Genomic DNA, 21,769 nt, shown 5'->3' on the forward strand with positions numbered 1-21,769 from the left:
ATGTACAGGTCCCATAATATACATTGACTGATTATAATTCAACTTAATATTCAAATTCAAATGAAAGAAAGAGCACATGATATATCAAGTGCAAGTAATTATAATCATTATATATTTACACACTACTGATGCTTAATACTCGACAATGCAATCAACACATTGACGTTTCTCCTAGTGACAATTTATTTATTTGATTCGGTCAAAACAAATAAATTAATGTCTCTTTGGGTTTTGTGATTCATTAGTACAAGCTAAACATATAGTTCTTCAAGGGAAACGATTAGTCACCTAGGTCATGTTTGGTTGTGGACTAAACAGTGAAATAAGGGCTAGCTTTAGGCCTCAGTTATTCCTCCAAATGTGATGTAATTGAACCGGATTAAAACGGAATAAGTATACCTTTAGGCCAAACTAAATTGACCTAAATTAAACCACCTCTCTAGGTGGTTTAATTTTAATTGAGTATAAAATCTAACTTTTCATTATTTTTATTATTTTTAATCACTTTTTAAGAAATATAAAATAAACAATTAATTTTTTTCATTTACGTATAAGAAAACTTATAACTTTATCAATTATAGAATCAACATTTTTTTTAAATGACATAACTTTTTAAATCAACAAAATATGCAATTTAAAAAATATTTTTTAAATTCTACTACAAAATAATAAAAATTTTATTCATCAACCTAATATTTTTTTGACAAATAAATTAGTACACATATAACTTTAATTAAATAAGATTCATTAAATACAATGTGCTTTGCTAAGATATAGAATTAATTTATACATAACTCATTTTCTTGTACAATTTCTTTCAATCAAAATTAAAAGAAAAAAAATATGAAGAATAATTTTATTATTGTTATTACAAATTTTGTAGGACAAAATAATTTGTAATATCAAATCATGCCTTGAGTCATCAAATTCTTACTAAACAAGGAATAATTCAAGTCAAGGTATAACTTTAGATATCAACCAAATATGAATAATTTAGATCGACTTAAGTTAGAATAACCATTTTATACCTCATTAACTTTAGTCCACAACCAAACATGACCATAGCTATCTAGACCATTGCCACTTTTGGTTCAACATCTAAATGCACTCCACAGCACTTCAAGGTTATCTTGCAACTTGATACCTAGCATATATAATATATATATATATATATATATATATATATTTCGAAACTCAAAAAATAATTTAATGAAGTCTAAAATGTATGATTAGAATACAATTCAAGAGAACTAATTGTCACAATGTGAATAATATATAAAAATATTGATATTTATAGAAATAAAAATAATTGACTACATGATTTGTAATTCCATACATACTTTCAACAAGTGATTGAAATAACAATATATAATTTTGTACTTGAAACTATAAAATAACAATAATCTCGCACATTCTAGTAATTGCATCAATAACTTTAACATTGTAGAGCGCATCAAAATCATATTGGTCTCTCCTTTATACTCCCAAAGCTGATGTATTTCTCTTGAAATTTCAATAAAAGAATACAAATTAAGAGACTTAATTTTTTATTTTTGATAACTTGGCAGCAGCTGCAACTTTTTTTTTTTTTTTGATAAATTCTCAAGGAGTAATTGAATGAAAACTAATTGAAAATCAATAAAGAGGAGCATTTTCGTCTAAAACATCGGTTTGAGTCAAACTTCATTCTCACAAGAAACCCGCACTTCATTCTCACAAGAATGGAGAGGTGGTAGTTCCTATATACTTGTATTGTATATAAGCGCCGAGAAACAGTAGGTATGAAGTGCCGAATTTAATTCTCAATTGATATGAATTCCGTTAGCAATGCAAGGACCAGATCAACTTGTTGTAGGATGGAGCTAGAGAGCTAGCGGTGGTTTCATTTTTATGGACTAGGATTGTTAATTGTAGGACGTACGTACTTAATTTCTAGTATAAATTAATTTCATTTTGTAAAATTGTTTTTTTCATTGTTTGTCATCTTGTCCAGTACTTTAAATTAATACAAACTTAATTTATAACATATATATAGCTTCTGGAATGATCGAGCAATGTAATCTTTAGTATCAGTAATTGCTTCAAATGTTACAACAAATAACATTGTTTCTAAATTTTAAATAGATAGCAAACAAAATGTCCTAATTTCATATATGTAAGCATTCTGATTTAAATTTAATTATGGACTAATGAATAGTTTTAGACAGACACAAATAAAATATAATTGGACCATCTTTGGGGATAGATTCAAATTGTTGAATAAAATATTTTATTTCCGTTAATAGTGTACAAATATCAATTATGTTTTTTTTTTTTATTGTTTTTTGAGAAAGATAAATAATAATATCAGACCTTTTTCTGGGTTTTTTGCGGAGCATGAGATCGGGCTCGGCCTGTTGGCATCTAAGCCCAGTAGCCCACGTATTTCGACTCGGTACAAGTTAAAAGTTAGGTGGTTCTCAAGCTGTCAAGCATTTAAATGTTCAAAAGGTCTTCTATAGTTTTTTCATAATAAAATTAATTAATGACCTGATATCTGAAGTTCTGAACTGGTGTTGCAATTGGATGATTCAACTGCGTACGTATTGAATAATAATAAGATGGGCTACTGAGGCCAGCGCAACTTCATTTCTATTTTTATTTATTATAATTTCCGAATTGACCTGATCAATATATAGCTTGTATTTGTTTCTCTAATAAACTCAGTTTACGACGACTTTGATTGACATTGATTAACCACTATAATTCTTCCAAATACTTAGGAACAGCATCCCAGTCACATTTGAGATTTCTCAGGAATCTCAGTCGCAATACCTCGACAGCCCAGCCGCCAACTTAATTTGTCGCCGAAAGCCAATCAGGAAATTAATTAATACACTAAACGGTACACAGCGAAGATCAAGTTTTTCAATTTTCGGGGGAAGACAGAGGCGCATGTCTGCAATGCTCTCAGCTGTCTTGACTTTACCAGAATTTGAAACAAGTGACTGTTTCTTGTGTGATGCTACCACTCCCCATGTTACTGAAAGAAACCGCAGGTTTTCTAACCTGGCCAATTGTTGGAGCTCTTCATCGGTTGCCACCGACTGACAGCCTATGCTGATGCTGAGCTTTCTTAGCTTCTCTAGCCTCGTCAGCTCTGTCAGACCACACGGGTCTTTGCTTTTCGTGCTCCCAATCACAAATCCTTTTAGCACTTATAGGTTGACGAGCTGACCGAGGCCTCGAGGCATTTGATCAAGCAAATAGCACTCTGATACATCTAGGTACTGCAACTTCTTCAATGATGTGACAGCAACAGTCAACTTTTCGAGGTTGTGGCACGCTCTAACATTGAGAATTATGAGACAGTAAAGATCTCCAATTGAAACAGGAAGGGACTCAATTCTAGAGATTCCTCTGAGGCTGAGATACCTCAAGTTCCTACAAGCCCCGATACCCTTCAACAACCATTCTTTCTGTAACGCTTCTGAATTCGGGTATATTTTAAATTTAGAATCCAATTTGAATCAAAATAAAAATAAGAATAATATATATAGTTCAAAAAATAAATAGCAAAACGTTTTATTAATTTACATGAAAGTTATATCTAAATTCTGCATATAAATTTTATTTATGCATTTCTTAGCCCAATTAGTAAGCCCAAATTAGAAATATGCAATCCTAAGTTTAGCCCACATCCAATAATATAACCAACCAAAGTCTCTCCTCTCTTCTCATTCCCAATTGTTTCCTTTTCAATTATTCCTGTAAGTCTTTCTCTTTCTCTTTCTCTCTTCTTGGCCGCCCCCCCCCCATCTCTTTTTGGATGCCGCCGGCCCTCCCTCTCTCTTGTTCTCCCTTGTGCCGCCGCCCCCCTTTCTCTCCCTTGGCTACTGACCCGCTGACCCGAGCAACCCCAAGGCCGCCAGCCCCCTAGGCCGACAGCCCCCTGGCCGAACCCCTCCCTCTCTCTCTTCTTCCCCTTGCCGCTGCCGCCGGCCACTACCCTAGCCGGACCCTTGCTGGCCGAACCACAGCCCTAGACCCGAACCCAAACCCTAGACCCGAACCCATTAACCCTAGACCCGAACCCATTAACCCTAGAGTGTGATCCTATGAACCAAAATTTTCTTCAGGGGGCAAGCCCCCTAAGACCCCTGTAAGGGGGGCCGCCCCCCTCTAACCCCCGGCCCAATAACCCAATATCCGAACCGAACCCCTTCCCTCTTTAAAGTCAATCAAATTAGTACGAGGGTCAAGGTTAATACCAAATTGAATTGTGGGGGAAACTGAATTGAGGGTTTTAATTATGTATAAATTCTTTGGATTTAAAAAGAAATAAGAAGTTAATTAAGCGTTTAAAACTTAGGAGCAAACCGCGTGAATTTAGGAGACGCTGAGAATACGCGAGATCCTGACAACCGCTCAAACGAAGGCACTGAAAATACAGGTGCGGGTTCCTGGTCTTTTTACAAATAATACAAAAAAATGCATGGATTGAGGTAAGTAGTCATTTTTCTTAATCTGGTGGATAAACTGCATGTTGTGAATGTCGAACAATCATTTGAATTTGTGTAGAATTGCATGATAGGAACTCTTGATGCATGAAATTGAATTGATAGGAATTGAATTGTGAATTTGAGAATGGGGAACTTGAATGAATCGTTTTAAATTGGGGCCGTCCGTGTGAGGCGGCTCTGCATGTGTTTTTGAAAAGCGGGCTGTCCATGTGTGGCAGCCCAGTGTGTGAACAGGACAGAACAGAACAGAACAGAACGGGTCGCCAAATTCGCGGCGGTTCGCCGGATGGGTCCCCGAAATGGCCCATCTAGAGTGTGATAATCGGGTCGTCCTTGCGTGGCGATTCGCCGGGTTTTCATATACGGGCATGGATTCCCAGAGTGTGGAATTTTAAAACCTTTTGAAATGAGTTAAAAAGGGGCGGGAATAAAAACTGGTTATTTTAAAGTGATTTGCATATCCGAATTGATAGGGACATGGGGAAAAATTCAAAAACCTCCTTTTTATGTTATTTGGGGAATTAAATGCATTGATTTGTAAAAGCACCGGGCTGGAACTAAATCCCGCACTGAGAGTTAGTTCGATCTCTCACCGTACCACCTGTTATGTGGGTTCCAGGAAACGAAGAAGAAAGCATGGAGGAAGGCCGCGGGTGAGGAAATTAGCGGAAGTTGTTAAGATAGCCACTCTCTGTTTATTTTATATTTGTATGAACAATATATTGTGTGGACATGGCAGTGACTGTTTGACTAGCCATGTTTGACATATTGTCCATTTTCTGTTTGTTTGTGAACTCCATTTATTTTTAAATAAAGTGGCTTGTTGAATGTTTTTATTGATGATGTATGTGATGTGCTTAACGCCTAGCGCATAAATGCGCGGCGGGTTGTCCGGGGGTGTGACACTTTCACAAGCTCGGTATGGTGTTCGCTGGAGGCAGTACAGTACACCTCCCAACCTGGAAAGTGCCCATTTTTTTCTGGCCAGAGAACCATGACCTGTCGAGATGCACATATTGTTGGTCGACATTGTATACGGATAGCAAACCCTGATTGCTGGACCTACCAAAAGACCGCACTCGTGCTCGCACATGTTTTTGCCCCTTCATCAGAATCACACAATTAGTTGTACCGACAACAGGATTTCCCATGGGATCAAGCTCCAAGAAATTGTTTTCTTTCGCTGCTTCGATCAGCTGCTGACGGATCCATGGATATACTCTGAATGCATGGACCTCATCACAGTGCTCATGTTTGACTGGTACTATCAGACCATGGTACACGAACTCTTCAAAGCGTCCTTTACCGATCTCAGTATCCAGCACGATCCCCTCACCAATCCACCAATGAATCAACAGCTGTTTTTTGATGACAGCACCCTCTGGAAAGATGGCAAGGCATAAGAGACACTGCTTTAAGCGGCCGTCGAGGCAGTCTATTGTATTCTTGACCTCTGACATGGCAGCACTGTCTTGTGTCGACTCATAACTTAATTCACACTCTCAGTAGCTGAATAGGACTTTATGCTGATGCTTGATCGACTAGTTCTTGTCAATTGGTTCTCTTCTCCGAGTAATGTTTTTAATTTAATTTTAAGAAAAAAAGGATGTAGTCACTAGGGTCTAGGGAGGGTTCACTTTGATTTGTTTGTACTTTGTAGTGTGGGGGAAAAGGGGGGCTTAATTGGCTCAGATCGTCATATATAGCGTTGTCCAATGGGGATTAAAATGCTTTACGGTTTTTGTGTTTCAATTATTTCTCACATTTTTTTTAAGCCCAAATAATTAACTCAAATTGCACAACATTATATCTATATTAAATGTGTCTGGAAATCAAATTTTATATTTTGTGTTGCATATGTTAGTTACTCAATTTATAATGTTTACAGTACATGTAGTTAATTATTTATTTGAAGTCATATAATATAATTAATATTCAAAAAGTAGTGAGTTGTTAATTTTAGAAAGCTTGTTAGTGATGTTAGTTCAGTCTGATATATGTATCTATTTTATATGAATTGTTTCAAGCAATCCATACAAATTTTGTTATCATTAGAAGTGCTGTAACTTAATTTAAGAATAGGAGTAAAATAGAATAGTGTTAATTATTTTCGTCCCACATATGTTTTTATTTTTTTAAAATTAATTGCAAATATCAAAATATTAAAGGTAATTTAATTATTGAACAATCTCTCAAATTTCTATGGCTCTATATATATACACATATGCCATCTTCGTAATATGTACTAATAAAATATATTCTTCGTAATACTCTTCTCAGAACTTATGGAAAATTCATTATCAGAAAAAAAAAAATACATCAAATTAGTTCTCACAACATTTCAAATTTAACTACGATCATTATTTAAGTTGTTAATACCTATTCATAAGGAATAAAATTACAATCTCGACTAACTTAAGCTAGTAGCTTACTTTCAATATAAAGTAGTGTGGAAAATGCTTAAATTTTTTTTATATGATCATGAATCACGATCAATGTCCCCATAGGTTTCAACTATGAACTCTTGTTAATTATTGTTATTATCGTTTTAATAGTGTCTAAAATTTAAGAACATAATTGTCACTAAAATTTAGTTGAGTTTTTTATTTTATTTTATTTCAATGTTATCAATCTGTAGGCACTATACAACTGCCGCTCCCCTTCATTCCCTTATCTAAACAGAACCATATACTAGAATTTAAATACAGTAAGGACATGGTAAATGTATCTTTACTTTGAAGACCAAAATTTAAATTCCTGCGAAAGCTACATTGGGACTTGCACTCCAAAAATTTATATAAAAGAATGACAATGGGACTACATTGATAATTTTGGTTTGAAAGTTTGCCTCGTTGGCTTCTAGGGAAACGATAAGACACCGTCTATGGTTCTATATATTGGTGCTAAAATCTCTCTTAATTTCCATGTCAGTTCATATATATGTCATCTATTATTTCAATCTGAGTTCCACAAAATTTCCTTTATTATAAATTGTCTTCTCATAACTCATGAATAAGTCAGCATCTGTAAACTACACCAGAGCCTCAATCTCTCACCATTTCAAATTTAACTACTCAGAGATGATGGATTTGAAACCTGGGCAAGTTGTCATTTTCTGTGACTGTGATCCATCATTGACATGTTGTATGCAACTATATATGCACTTCATTTTTCTCTTTTTCTATGATTGTTTCTCTATAATTCTATACACATATATATAGCCTAGCCTACTAGAAATTAAGGCCAATGTGTATACTCACTAGTTCCCATTACAAATTATTATACCACATTTTTATGAAACAAACAAAAAGTTCGTACAATTAGTGAATAATATACAATAATATTAATGCATTATTTATACAATTTGTCAGAAATAATTCATAGTATATTATCAAAATAGTAACACGAAAGAAATTAATGTTTTTACCAATTGTTCCATATATGTTTCTTAAATCACCTCAAAATATCATTAATTATAATCTGTTAATTTTTTATTGAATGATAAAACACATGAATCAAATCTCATCGTTTTTTATCAATGGTTTAAATAGAGATTATAGCGGTATAGCGGGACAGTTTAAAAAAAAAGTGATTGCACTAAGTAGCTAGTTATATATCGCCCATAGCGTCATAGCTTTTAGAGTTTGAAAAAGCTACAGCGCAGTTATAACGTAGCTATAACTAACTATTTAGAACACTGTTTTTTATTGACATGATATGTATACGTTGAATCATGTATATAAATGTGTTAAATTTTAATTAATTTTGCTTGTTCATGACATACCATTTCGTCCAATGATCTAGCACTTGGGCACTTGGACATAAGAATGTACTATGCATAACATAGCCTGACTCGGCCAATTTAAAATTTTAAGAAACATATAAGAAAAGAGAAAAAAAAAAAAAAAAAGAGGACGGCTTTAAAATTTACTCTTTAAAAAATTTGTGTTCATCCAACTCACTTAAAATTATGATTTAGTGAAAGACAAGGACATCACGCCTCGATATCAACATTACAGCTTTATATATAATGTTACCTTGATTTTGTAATTATCTGCAAAAAGTTTTATTTCATGAACAATTTTGTACTTCTTATGGCCAATTTTTTCTCCTCTAATTATGCGCTTTTATGTGAGCTAGTATTAGGGGGCATTATTTTCTTTATCATTTTTCTAAAATATTAATTGTGACCATTTTTAGCAAAAAAAATAAAATTATTTGTTGATTTATATGTAAGTAAGAAATTAATGATTTATTATCTTGTTACGTGCTCTCATATTTATAATTCAACACGGAAAGGTCGGTCCTTTAATTTTGTGTATCTCGAGTGAGGTGATTAATGAGCGAGCATGAGCGAGTTGGGGTATGCTCGTGCTCGGCTCATTAAGTTAATAAGCGAGTTGATAATGAGTGATTTGTTAATAAAATTTTAGTGAGCGAGTCACGAGTTATGAGTTACATAATTTATTAAATGGTCATAATTCATTTAACTTTTTTTATGACAGTAAAAACCCGTAGTAACATAGAGGCAGAAGCTCACAGAGTTTCTCACAAAAAGAAGGTTTTCACAAAGTTTATTTTCAAAAATTAGAATAGCATCAATATATTACAAAGTTTCTCACAAAAAATATATTTTGAATGACCAATATTTCATTAGAATTGTACAATATATGCGTGTGTTTAATATGGAGCCATTTGAGTTTTTTGAGAGAAGAAAACTTCTTTTAAAATACAACCTTTCATATTTTGTTAAATCGTGAGCCGTATGTTATTTTTTTTCTCTAAATATATGGATACACTTGATTTATTCATTCCTTTTTAAAAATGGCTATGTTTTTCATATCTCCTTACTTATATCTAAGGATACGATTAGAAAAGAACAATATGTATTTAATTCTAACCGGATAAAAAAAAATCGGTATCTAATGAAAATATAAGAAGTATAAATGTTTAGAGATTTGTTCCAAATTTAAAGAATGAAATGCTATTTTAAATTCACCAGAAAATCTCATGCTCCGTCGGTTTGGAGGCCGATCATCTTGAAAATAGAGTTGTTAATCAAAAGGGGGTATAATCTGTATTTAAAATATTAGTTACAATTATAATGTATTTGTTTGCAAAATATCTTGTATTTATTATCATGATTGTCTAATTTAATAAGGCTTATCAAATAGTAATTTAAAATATCGAAATGATAATTACAAGACCTTTTTTTTTTTTGGAAATTTGTCAAGACATAAATTGCCGAAAATTTAATACATAAAAATATCTCATTTCATAATCTTATTTTAGAAATAAAGAAACAAGTGCAAAATATAATTTAATATTAGACTAAATAAAATAGTAGGTAATGAAAATTCTATTTTATTTTGGATTGATAGATGGCAAAGAGATTGGTGTTATATATATCTCATATTTTCTAAAGGAAGCGTCTAATTGTCCACAGTCTTTTGTCCACCATTTGTCCACAGCTTTGACTTGCGCGAATACTGTAAAATTACTTCTACATGTTGTATAATTATACAATATATCACATAAAATATATCAGTTAATCACAAAACATTCAGCAACTATTTGAAGTGGTCCCATGATAGTTAGAAAAAGATTGCAACTTGCACAACATGACAAAATAAATATACTTTCAAACTGTACTTTTGGAAATTACAGTTATAGGAAGTTATTAGCAGTTAGAGTTAATTATTAGCGTCTGCACTGGGTTGAATCTTGTATACTGTAAAATTAAATCTTGTATACTGTAAAATTGAATCTTGTATACTGGAAAATTGAATCTTGTATACAGTAAAATTTTCAATAGAATATTGTATACTGTAAAATTGAATCTTGTATACCGTAAAATTTTCACATCATACTGTAAATTTTCAATTGAATCTTGTATACTGTAAAATTTCTAAAACTAAACCATAAAATAATACCATCTATACTGTAAGATAAAATGTAACAAATGCTACATTTCAGTTTAAACTACAACCTACAAATAATCATGTATACTGTAAAATTAAAAAATATAAATCATAAAATAATACCATGTATACTCTAAAATTGCTAAATCTATACATACATCCATCATCACACAAAAAATCTGTTTACCACAAAACAACATATGTTCACCACAAACAACATCTATTCAACACAAGATAAAAATATTCACCGCAACATTCAGAATAGCATAATAGCAACAAAAAAAACTATGGACAAATAACTTTTACATTAGAAACCTCTTGTGTTCATTGTTCGGATGAGTAAGAAGCCTCTCTATCATCTCTTTCCTCCAGATTTTCACAAGATGAATACTGTAAAATTATAAGATGAATACTGTAAAATTACAAGATAAAAACTGTAAAATTAACAAATCATCTCTTTCTTCTAGATTTTCACAAGATGAATACTGTAAAATGACAAGATGAATACTGTAAAATTAACATATCAATACTCCATATCGCCTCTATCATCTCTTTTCTCCAGATTTCATTTGAAATGCTAGATCTGTTACTGCATACAACAAAAACAACAAATTCAACAGAAATAACTTACTAGATTTGAATTTTGCCGTCGCGACCGATCCAGATTATTCTTCCGATCCGATCATCTCTTTCTTATCCACTCTCGTTGCCGTTGCGGCCGTCGGTAGAGAGGTGAGAGAGAGGAGAAAAATACAAAAAAATCATATAAATTACGATTTCGTATACATGATTCAATTGACGTACTGAGTCAGAACTAAACCTCGTGAGTAAGGAGAGCCTCGTGAGTAAAAGGAGAGCCTCGTGACGTACTGAGTCAGAACGAAGCCAGAAATGGTCGAACGAAGCCATCCGAGAAGAAATCGATCTTGCATCCTCCAAGAAGTGAAGGCCGGATTGGTTTGAAACTGTTCACCGACCTTAATTTGCTCATCAGGAACCGGAGCAAAGGAATCGAGATGATGCGCCAGTCCATATCCATCAATAACTGGCGTCGCGTGAAAGAGGAAGGCAAACACCAAATGCGGAGAAAATCAGATCGGATTTGAAAATATCGGAAATGAAATTCAAAAAAAGAAAGGTTCCGTCGTCTGTCGATGTTTAAATAGGCCGTTATAAATTGGATAGCGGGGAGACAGTTGAAGACAGTTAAACTGGGAATGGATAGTGTTGTGGACAAATGGTGGACAAAACCCAGTGGACAGAAACCTTTTCTCTTTTCTAAATTGCTACAAATTATAATGTTAAATTGCTTATGTTTTCAACACAATAGGATTCATATATCTTTTAACTGATAATTAATAAAGATTTATTTACTTTTCAATTATGTAGGGCTTTAAATGTATTTCAATATAATAGGAATTTTTAGTGTGCTTTGAATATAATAGGAATTTCCATGCATTATATCATAATAACCTCATCAGAACATCAAAATTCAATTCTGAATCAACTCTTTTCATCTCTTCTTCATTGAATTAAACAATATTATTGTTAATTTTGTTACCAATCAGAGCCTAAATCTTAGGCAGCACAGACAGAGAATTTTCTAATAGGAGCCAATAATACAAATTGCTGATTGTATATTTATTTGTATGATCCTAATTCTAATTTTAATATTTAAAATACATGGGTTATAATAATTAATGTTTACATGGATGTTAATCTCTAATTTATTTATACAGTGTTGAAAAAGAAAAAAAGAAAAAAGAAAAGAAAAACAAGGTACTACACGAATTAGAGACAGTAGATACATCCATATACGGTCCCATTTTATTAACAATTGATGGATAGTTTGAGTACATATTAGACCATCTTTTTTTGAGATTTTGTTTTATTGTTATTATAAATACCTTAATTTTGGATGTTTGTGACGTCATCAATGAACAGTAGCACACCCTCTGGTTACCGTTCGATGCAAAATCAAGGGACTGGATATGTTTCTATGACATTCGCTGATGTCATCTCAATTTGTAACGCATTCAAACAGACGATCTGAATCGTTCTTCAAAACTTGTCAGGTAAATATTCACATCCCTTTACAAATTCTAAAAGGAAAATTTCATTCCTACTCTAGTGTGACCAAGCTAATACAATTCTAAATAAGACATTAATTTATTTTGAAGACAAACAATTATTTTCCTCATATGTAAATACCAATCAAGCAGATTACTATTTATAGGGGTATTCACATTATCTGAAGTTTTACAGGAGCATTTATGATATTTACAACATCTCAGCGAACTTTAATTGAGTATCCACAAAATTAATTGAGTCCAACAAATTTACAACAATTAATTTAATTTACAAATTTACAACAATTAATTCCATAGAAAATTGGTCTCTGAAAATCATTGCTTTTTGTCTGATATATAAATTTCACCGGAGATCAACTAGTTAGTGTTTGGTAAATGCCCCCGGGGCTCAACCCGGACCGGTCCGCCCGTGCCCGTGCCCGGACCGGACCGTGCCCGTGCCACGGGTATGCACGGGTACACGGGCACGGGTATTAAACGGGCCGGACCCGGTTTTTTGGAAAAATACCCGTGAGAACCCGGACCCGTAACCCGTACCCGTGACGCCCGTGCCCGTGAACCCGTGCGCCCGTGCCCGTGCCCGTGCCCGTGAACCCATGGCAGATTTTTTTTTTTTTTTTTTTTACTTTTGGTCTAAAATTCAAAATTTAAACCCAACTTCCCTCCATTTTTGTTTTCTAAATTCTGTTTTTTAATTTCTGTTTTTTAATTTCTGTTTTTTTAATTTTGTTTTTCTTATTTCTGTTTTTTATTTCTGTTTTTTAAATTCTGTTTTTTTTATTTCTGTTTTTTATTTCTGTTTTTCTTATTTCTGTTTTTTATTTCTGTTTTTCTTATTTCTGTTTTTTATTTATGTTTTTCTTATTTCTGTTTTTTATTTCTGTTTTAAAAAAAAACAGAAAAAAAAAACCGGATCCGGACCCGGACCGGACCGGACCGGACCGCCCGGCCCCCCGTACCCGGACCGTCCTGCCCCCGAACCCGTGACGGGCACAGGTATTAAACGGGCAGGGCAGGATTTTTGAAAAAAAAATCCGTGATGCCCGGCCCGTTTTGCCCGTGTGCCCGTGACGCCCGTGCCTGTGCCCGGGTTTTGCCCGGACCACCCGGCCCGGCCCGTTTACCAAACACTACAACTAGTATTCAATTTTTAATTGTATCCTAACTTGAATTTTTGTATTTTTCTTCATAGAATATTAATTAAACCGAACTTTCAATTATATTAAAAGAAAAAAAAAGTTCAATAAAGTAGATATATTGAGTCCAATTATTAAATAATATATACGATCCCTAGCTAATTCCTATGGAGAATATTAAGATTACAGATAAATTCATTTGTGTGGTAATATTGGGTGAAAACATGGTGTATAGTGTATACTAATACTACTATATAATATTAGTTTGTTTGTTCAAAAAGTTAACTTGGAAATTATTATTCTTTACATTTTTCCGGCATTTTTAATTGAATCAGTAAATTAAATTCACTGGTCACTGTGTATGTTAGGTTTTTCTTTTTTAAAATATGTATTAGTTAATAAAAAGTATCACAATATAAATAAATAAAAAAATTAATTTCTTAATTAATTAACACATAGGAATATAGCCAAATTGTAAATCATTAGCAATAAGTAACCACTAATCATTCGGGAATCTAATTTCTTTTTATATAGATTATAAATTTGTGATTATGCTGGACAATTTCCTGCAAGTCCATAACTCAAAGTTGCAAGAAATTAATTAAAAAAAAAAGATTCCCGTCACACGTACGGTATCTTTCCTTAATTTTCACCTAACTAAATTGAAACATTTATTTCGCATGACCAAACAAAAAATACTTATCTTCAAATTAATTTATGTGCATCCTCTGAGATAACTGAAGATAAATAGTTTATCTAAAACAAGTATATCATATTAATTTAATGCGAATGGCGAATGCACAAGACACTAGTTATTATATCATATTAGCCAAATCCATATATATATATATGAGAAGGGTTCAAATCAAGGTTCTAAATAGCGATTATAGCGGCATAGCGGGGAGACAAAAAAAAAAAGCTATTGCGAATAGCGTAGCTATAGCGAAAGCTATCACATATAGCGATTTTCCCTTTTCAAACTTTATATTCTACATTTCTACTAATTATCAACATAATAAATATTAGAGAATTGATGTACCAACTAAATGACAACTAATCTAAGTCTATACTTTTTATTAATTACACAAATAAGAAGGAAAAAAAAATCTAAAAAGTAACATTATTTAATAGTTTATACTTCATGGTATTACATATTATAATAGACAAAGAGCAAATAATTTTATAAGGTAAATGAAGTCAATATACATATTTAAACATTTTATAATTATAATAATAATCAAAATCAGCTTTCAATTGAAATAAACGATAATAATTTTATAAATGAATACTATAAAAAGAGTAATCAAAATGAAGAATTAGTATTTGAATATTTCTCGATATAGAATGATAAAATAAATCACAAATAAAAATAGAAGCATATAGTTTGGTTTAATATACTTATCATAGAAGACTATGTAGCATTAGAAATAAGAATAGAAGTACAGAAGTCCATATAAATTGCAAAAAAAAAAAACCTAGCATAGCGGTAGCTATAGCGGGTCTCATATAGCGGTAATAGCGGCCGTAGCTGAATTAGCGCAATTATATCTCATAGCTTAGCGTTTATGGTCCGGAAAAGCTATAGCGTAGCTATAGCGCCGCTATAGCTAGCTATTTAGAACCCTGGTTCAAATGCACCCAAATTTTTGTGCACCTAAATACATCCTATATTTTAAATCTTTTTTCTTCGTTTTCAAAGTCTGAATAGTCAATCCGAACCGTTAGATGCGATCTATATATTAAGATATGCTTGGAGACCAAATTTTACATTTTTTTTGAATTTTTTTACTATTTATTAAGCCACTTTGAAAATCGCTGATTTTATATTTTCTGGACCATTGGATCAGCGATTTTCAAAGTGGCTTAATAAATAGTAAAAAAATTCCAAAAAATGTAAAATTTGGTCTCCAAGTACATCTTAATATATAGATCGCATCTAACGGTTCGGAATGACTATTTGAACTTTGAAAATGGAGAAAAAGGATAGGGTGCATTTGGGTGCATTTAAACCCTCCTCTATATATATATATATATATATATATATATATATATATATATATATATATTTGAGATTCGTGCATAAAAGATATGAATGGTCCGAATTTTGCACGTACGTAACAACTAAAAATTAATTTAATTGACTGAGGAATGCGAATTGTAATTAACTTCACATGGTCATGTACAAAATTTAGTTACATATATATATATATATAGAGTAAGGCTGGGGTGCTATGGATAGCATAGAGGCCTCTATGCTACGGCTCAATATTCAAGTTTTCAAAATCTAAACGGTCGATCCGAACCATTTATCTTATTCTCCATATTAATATCTGCTTGGAGATCAAATTTTACATTTTTCTGAATTTTTTTACTATTTATATTAAAACTTTGGCCATATATATTAATATTAATTGTAGAATTAAATTAGCTCACTGTTTTGTGAAAACGTTGTTGTACCAACTTTATTTACCCTAAACCCTGACAAAACGTTGCGTTAAATATAACGGAGAAATTAATTGATCGGAATGAAATATGAACCGTTTGATGGAACAACGGTCAAAATGAGAAAAGTCCATAGCATTTGATGTCGGAGCAAACGGGAATTGAATGGTAAAGATATTAACAGAGTATCTTTTACTTCATCCAGCGCACTAAGTCATTTGCCGAACCACCGCAGCAGCCCTCGCTGAGCTGAGATGGAATGCCGATTGTCTGCTCCGCTCTCTCTCTCTCTCTCTCTCAGCTCCTTTCCGTTCCATCGCAACGGCTCCGCTCTCTCTCTCAGCTTCATTCCAGCTTAAACCCTAAACCGCGATCGGAGAAGAGAGAGAGAGAGAGAGCGCGCAAGAGAGATCGGGGAAGAGATCGGAGATGAGAGAGAGAGTGAGCGACCACCTTCTCTGGCGACGCGCCGACGTAAACCCTAGACCTAAACCCTATCTGCCATGGCAAGCAAAAGAGTCGTGCTGCTGTCCCTCTCCCAAGCAAGCAAAGAGCTCTCTTCTCTCTTCGTTCCGAGAAACTCCTCCCTTCTATTCGCCAAAAGAGGTGTCAGGTATGGCAATAGCTCTGTAATGTTCTCCTATTATCTCTGAATTTATCACTGATGTCATTTTTTCTAGGGTTTTGTGACCTGTTCTGGGAAAAATTGGATATTTACATTCTTAATTAGGTTGTTGGTTTATGCTCTTTTGGTGCCTGCGTGCATAGTTACTGGTTTATTCTTAGGTTGCTGGTTTATGCTCTTTTTGGAAGCATTGAACAAAGTTAGGTCTTTTTATATTGCTGTAAAGGCTAGATCAGTCCCATCTACACCTAAGCGAAACCTTGGATGTATGCTAGGTACCTGATTTGTGTTTCTTTTCGGGCTATTTTACCATGCTTTAGCCTCAATTATTACACCAAGACATTAAACAAAATAAAGGAGAGAATGGTAGGGACCAAATCGGTAGTATAGTTTTCTATTTTGCCTTGGCTGAAAGGGCATTTTATCATCTGGAGTATCTAATTATATAAATTATTTAATGAATTTTTGGTAGCATCTTTGATTTTGTGCTTCAGGTGGAATACTTGTGCATGGTTTTCTATTTCTCCCTTAACAGGCAAAATCTGATATCAATAATGAAATTACGTGATGTCTAATCAGATAGCTTTTGTAGGCCTCCTCTTCCTTGAGGCCGCACAGAGCATCAGTGAGATCAAAAGACAAGTCACCTAAACTTGAACAATTTACATCCTCTTGGTGAAAGGTGAAGTTCTTCTTCTTTTTCTTCTTTCTTTCAAGAAAATTGCTTATTTTATACTTTTCTTTGATATACATAAACATTTAGTATTGCTTTTGCGCTGAACCAATATATTATTGTCAAAGGTGTATTGGCTTTCAATTGCTACCTAGAGGTCGCCAAAGAAGCAATGGCGAGTGAACCACATTCTCGTTTTTAAAAGCAAAAAAATCAGTTTCATTGTTTCTTAATTTTCTTTTTTGTTCTTTACTTAAAAATTGTTTGCTGGTTCTCACATTTTCTCTAGAGGTGTGGATCATACTTCACAGCAGTACCATATGCTGAGCTATGGTGTGAAGAGCATTTCACTACTCTATCCCTCGGCTCACCCGATTTTTCTCATGAAGAGCTGGTTATTATTTTGGCCCTATTTTATTTTATATTTTTTTTAGATGTGGAAAACCCAAAAAAGTAGGCTGTGTTAATTGTGTATCAAAAAGCTAGATAATAAGTTGTTACATAGCAGTTGGTAATTGTACCAGGCTTTACCGGTATCTTTTTCTTCAAGGGGCTAGCTAGTATGTTTACTCTTGTATGTTTTCCTAACTCTGTTTACATATTTTTCTAGTTGCCTCCTCACATAGATGTATTAGTTGCAGTGTACAAGCAAATCAATGAACCAGATAACATCTATGGTATTGTACAAACTAACAAGGTTGGTCTTTAATTGAGTACTTAATCTATGTTTCTTTTTGTTCTTTTTCTTATTTTTTGGTTTATTTAATTGTCTTTTACTTGTTGCTTTTGTATATATAAAAACAGATGGCATCTCAAATAGTTATATTTAAGCACGGGGGTAACTGAAGCAAATCCTTAAGAGTACTATGATTTGCTTGTAAGATCAGCTCCAGCTAGAAATATTGGTAGATCATATGAAATGATGTGTAAAGACAGTTACTCATACAGCGCTTTGTCAGGGATAAATCAACCAAACTGGGACATGTATAAAGGTCTAGCGAGGTATCTTCAGAAAACTGGATGCACTCACATGCTTGATACGTACTGCCAGGGCTTGAAAATAGTCAAAAGATCGACCAGGTGACAGGAAAGCTGAAGTCTCTGGCTGCAGTGCAGGCCTTGCTTGCAGGCCAGGGCCCGCACAACACAGCTGACATTCCTTGGGTTGTGCTCATTGGGCAGTCTGTTTGGCTCGCCTCAGCACAATCAGGCGGCTCAGCTGGGGCTGAAAATTCTCTAGAAACTGCCTGGCGGGCCGAGAGCGAGAGTCTGAAATCAATTTTGAGCGGGGCCCCACCAAGCAAGCTAGGGAGAGTGGCATTGGTGGATATGTTGGGGAAGCAGATAAGGAACCGGATGAAAGTCAGGCTTCCAAATGTGCTCACTGGGTATGTTTCTTTATTAGTAAATGCAAGTTGAAAAATAATAAGAACTTTGCTTGACACTAGTTAGTTTGTCTGATTTCCGTGCTTGTTAGGAGTAGGTATGTCCATTTTTTTTAGAAATTAATGTGAGCTGTTCAGGACAATAAATAGACGCTGAAATGTTTTTCACGGATTGAAAATAGTCAAAAGATAGCAAGATTAAGTGAATGATTAACCAAGTGAAATTGGAGTAAACCGCACTATAAAATTATATAATAAAGCATCTGTACTGGATCTTGACCCAATACACAAAGTCTTGTTGTCTTATTTCTCTATTAACAAGTATCTGATGTCTTAAGCATTATTGAACAGCTTAATTTACTATCATTTTTCTTCATGAAAGTAATTGTAAAGATCCTAATGATTTCTATTTGAAATCTTTCTGTTTTCATTCCAAAATTGAAAATATATGCTAACAGATAAAATAGTGCATACAATAGAATAGCTCATGCAATTGACATGAAAATTAACTTTATCATTTATTTCATATGGCAAGGAGTTTACTCGTGCCATTGAAGCCAAGCAGGTTGCTGCTCAGGAGGCGGAGCTTGCTAAGTTCATTTTTGAAAAGGCTGAGCTGGACATGAAGAGTGCTATTATTAGAGCTGAGGTGCATTCTTTTTCCTTTATTGTTATTTATCTATTTATTATTTTTGTTGTTTAGTGAGTCTATGGTACCATGCATAGCGCGGAGGATTGGTCTATACTATGGATCAGTATTTTTATTTTTAAAGTTCAAATAGTTGATCTAAACCTTTCAACATATCTCCATATGAATTGTTTTTTAATTTTTAACAGTTTTTTTTACTATTTTTTTAGATAGGTAGAAATCACTTCAGCTAAATATTCTAGACCATTCACAAGTAGTAATTTTCTACCTTTTTAAAAAAATTCTAGAAAATGTAAAATTTAGTCTGCAAGTACAAATTCATATGGAGATAATAGAGGCATGAAGGCAGTTAGATTAGTTGGACTAGATTTGGTCGTGTAACTCTAAGTAGTTAGATCAATGAGATGAATGTAATTACAATAGAACCAGTGAGCTGTAGCCTATATAAACAGTCAATTGTAATATGTTGAATCATAATAGAGAATTCATTTCATTCAACATCTCTCTTCTCATTTAGGAGATCATGATGAACGGTTTAGATCGACTATTTGAACTTCGAAAATGAAAATATTGATTCATAGTACAGACCAATCCGCGCTATGCATAGTAAGTATTACCATAGCCTCAGTCTTTGTTGTTTGGGATAAGCTTTCAGTTACTTTGGTTGTTTTTGTGACTTGTTCTTTTTAGATAATAAGCATTACACATTGCATTTGATTATAATTTTACCTACTTAATCTAATCATTTTTCTTGGAATTTATTGCTACGAGGGGACGCACAATGGCTATTAGTAAGCAGGTAGAATTGAAGCTTCGAATTGATATGGCTGCCGGTGGGGAATGTGCTACGTCTGCTTTTGCAAAAAGAAAAATTCTTCCAGCTCTCACAATAGATTGGTCAGAATCAAATAAATGACAGGTGGGGTTTATGTGAGAAGAGTGAAAAAAAGTTTAATAGTAAGAGAAAATTGAGTATTGGTGTCTATATTCACTACCTTAAAGCCACTGTAGTATATTGAAACGATTTAGGCAAGTATTTCTCAGTAATATTAACCTATTCTACTGGAACCACTTGGTACCATAGGCGTGTATGTTAGTGCTGGTATTTGTTCCATCCTCTTTTGGCTCTTTCCATTATTATCCGAGTCTTCATAATTGATTGTAGGGGTGGTGAATCAGGATGATTGGTGTAGACACAGATACACCCTTTATGAATCATGCCATCAGATACCTTCATGGTAAGCTGTTCTATGATAACACATAACAGAACTGCAGTAATGTCAGTGTAATGTAGTCTTTAAAGCAAGAATTTACCATGCATACTCTTATTGTTGTTTACATTATATCCTAGAAATCATTAATAGTTCCTCGGTGCCAGAATATTTTTTTCTTCCTCAGTTCTGTGAAAATTGAAAAACAATGAATGGGAGGGATATATGTGAAATTTTTATTCTTTAAAGGGTCTATAAGAAATTCATTGTTTCACAATGTTGTGCGTTGTATTTGATTACTGTAAGGTACACATTACTTTTCCTAAACTATTTTGTTGTCATATTTTAGAGACATGGTTTTAGGATAGATCTGGCTTCCATGCTAGCTGATCTAAAACCTCGATTTCTCAGGTTTCCAGGTCAAAATTTTAATTATCTTTTCTTATATCTTAATTTTAATGAACAAACTAACATCATTGGGTTTTGTCAGATGGCTGCAAATGCAGAGTTCTTTGGAGCTAGTTTGTGTTTAATTTCTCAATTTTTTTTCTTCTTAACATGAAATAGCAGCTTGTCATGTGAAGTACCTGACTTGTAAATTCCTGATGCGGGTCTGGGTCCGGGCGGGTCTGGGCGGGTTTAGGGTTTACCTTTATGAATTTTAAGTGTTTTAAAGGGGTTTGGGGATTAGCATGCATGTGATAAATTGTTAATTTGTCATTTCCTTGCGCTAATTTTTTAAAATGTTGGGGTTATTGTTGGTTATTGGGTTCAATATTGGGCACATCACATGATAATTGATAAGCTATCATGCATACTCCATCATTGTATGTCGTTTTCTGTCATTCGTGATTGATATGTCCTTTATCGCGGTCACTCTCAGCCCACACCCTTTTAGTTTTAGGGTACAATACAATATTTTCTCATCTTTCTCAAAGTTGGTTGTTTTGGTTTGTATCCAAGGAACAGGCTACAATAATACTTAATTGCCAACCATGACGGACTTGAAAATTTAACCAGATATACGAACATATATATAAATTCATGAAATGAAGAATAAGCTCATAGAAATTTCTTCAGAAGATACTGAGATATTTTTACAACTAGCGACCCAACCAAAAGCTTATCGTCATAA

The 21,769-nt window shown here is 33.6% G+C and overlaps 1 long non-coding RNA gene and 1 pseudogene across 3 annotated transcripts; one reads left to right on the top strand and one right to left on the bottom strand.

Annotated features, from left to right (window-relative positions):
* Positions 1 to 2,801: 2,801 nt before the first annotated feature.
* Positions 2,802 to 5,990, bottom strand: LOC144573927 (disease resistance RPP13-like protein 4; annotated as a pseudogene).
* A 10,327-nt stretch (positions 5,991 to 16,317) lies between these two features.
* On the top strand, positions 16,318 to 21,253 carry LOC144573778 (uncharacterized). 3 transcript variants are annotated; one of them, XR_013518081.1, is made up of 8 exons: positions 16,318 to 16,704; positions 17,309 to 17,398; positions 17,679 to 17,783; positions 18,000 to 18,086; positions 18,194 to 18,266; positions 18,349 to 18,777; positions 19,310 to 19,423; positions 20,195 to 21,253. It is a non-coding gene; the product is annotated as an uncharacterized LOC144573778 (long non-coding RNA). The 3 variants fall into 3 exon arrangements; XR_013518080.1 differs by having other exon boundaries at positions 18,194 to 18,777; XR_013518082.1 differs by lacking the exon at positions 18,194 to 18,266.
* The last annotated feature ends 516 nt before the right edge of the window (positions 21,254 to 21,769 follow it).

This window comes from Carex rostrata, chromosome 22, assembly GCF_964058835.1.
Source record: "Carex rostrata chromosome 22, lpCarRost1.2, whole genome shotgun sequence".
Taxonomy (NCBI): domain Eukaryota; kingdom Viridiplantae; phylum Streptophyta; class Magnoliopsida; order Poales; family Cyperaceae; genus Carex; species Carex rostrata.